The sequence below is a fragment of the Aphanomyces invadans genome (genome assembly GCF_000520115.1).
Source record: "Aphanomyces invadans strain NJM9701 unplaced genomic scaffold supercont1.15, whole genome shotgun sequence".
NCBI lineage: Eukaryota > Oomycota > Saprolegniomycetes > Saprolegniales > Verrucalvaceae > Aphanomyces > Aphanomyces invadans.
The window spans coordinates 486,573-488,045 of NW_008580160.1; positions in this window are offsets into that span (position 1 = coordinate 486,573).

Below are 1,473 nucleotides of genomic sequence, written 5' to 3' on the forward strand. Positions count from 1 at the left end.
GCTCAGAGAAAATGACTCGAACCCATGACTCCAATCGAAGGTTGGCAGGCCAAGGCAAGAGCTCGGCACACTGGGTCAACGACACCACGTGAGCATCCCTGTTCTTGCCACAGGGCTCCTGGTCGCTCTCGCACTCTTCATGAACCTCAACGCGCTTGGGATTCGTACGCCTTGGTGTAGAGCGTCGCGGTTCACGCAAATGCGTTGCTTGGCGCAGACGATGGCGAGGGGCGTCGGTTTGACGGACAGAGCGACGTTCAATTGGACCCCACTCCGGCGACGTCACAGCCGACTCCAACCGAATCCATGACGTCCTGTCGTAGGTTACGATGGCAAGTCAAGAGGTCGGCACACTGGGCCACCGCCCCCGTTCTTGCCCCAGAGCCGTCGCCCGCTCCTTGCCTTGGTGCTTCCGGTGGTCCCCCCCCCCACGCAACGTGACATTGTCGCAGCCGTTCCATCCGTCGTCTACGCGAATGCCATTTTATCGCATTGTTGTGTGTCTGTGTACGAGAACAGCCGGGACAGCACAAAGTCGTACTGTGTCCGCGAAGCCTGCGTCGGCCTCGTCGACATCTTCGTATGGGCCTGCTTCTGTGTGGCCGTCGAGGGACCCCCCTCCGTGCTTCGGGTGAGTCGGAATCGTGCACAGGGCATCTGATCATCGTCGCGTTTCAGCGCACGACCATCGCGTTGTCGAGTGTGGCTACCTTCTTCAGGAGAAGCTCCGGCGTTTTCTTCATCGATTGCACCGTGTACTCGTTGCTTGTGGTCGCGCGTATTCGTCGTGGAGTTGGTCAGCCTCGTGGTTCGGGTCGCTGGACGGATCTACGTCCACCACAAGGTCAAGTGTGCTTTGGCAGGTGGACAAAGAAGTCGCAAGGGCTCCACCAGCACGTATTCGAGGTCAAGGTGGTGCCAGCGAAGCATGTAGGTGGAATCGCCGAAGTTTTGACGGGTCCCAGCCGCGCGAGTTGGATGGACCTTTGGCGGATCTGGCTATACCTTGTCGCGCATGACAGTGTCTTCGGTAGTGTGCAGCTTCAGGCCACCTTGCCCCACTTATTCGTACCGCTGTGGCATGGCTCAGCACCGCCGACCAGGACAACAGCGAATGCGTTTGGGTGGTGCTGGCACTCGACGAGGAAGCTGGCGCGCTCCACGTGCAGTGCAAGGAATTCCAAATTGGGTCCCGGCATCCAGACAACTGCTTCAAAACTCTCTTTCACATAGTTCGCGCCAACGACACATACGCAGGGGCACTAGCAGATTCAAAGACGTCGATACAACCCAGTGGTGGGTTCCTCATGGTAGTCTTCACGTGCTCTGGATGACAGCAGGTCGGCGATATTGCCACAGGCGAGGCCAGCGCGCGGAATTGGGTTGTCGCAGCCTCGAGAATATCCTTCAAGAGCACCAAGCTGTTGAAATCACGATGGAGGAAGGTCGAGCCGTAAGTACGTCGCGTGGGTG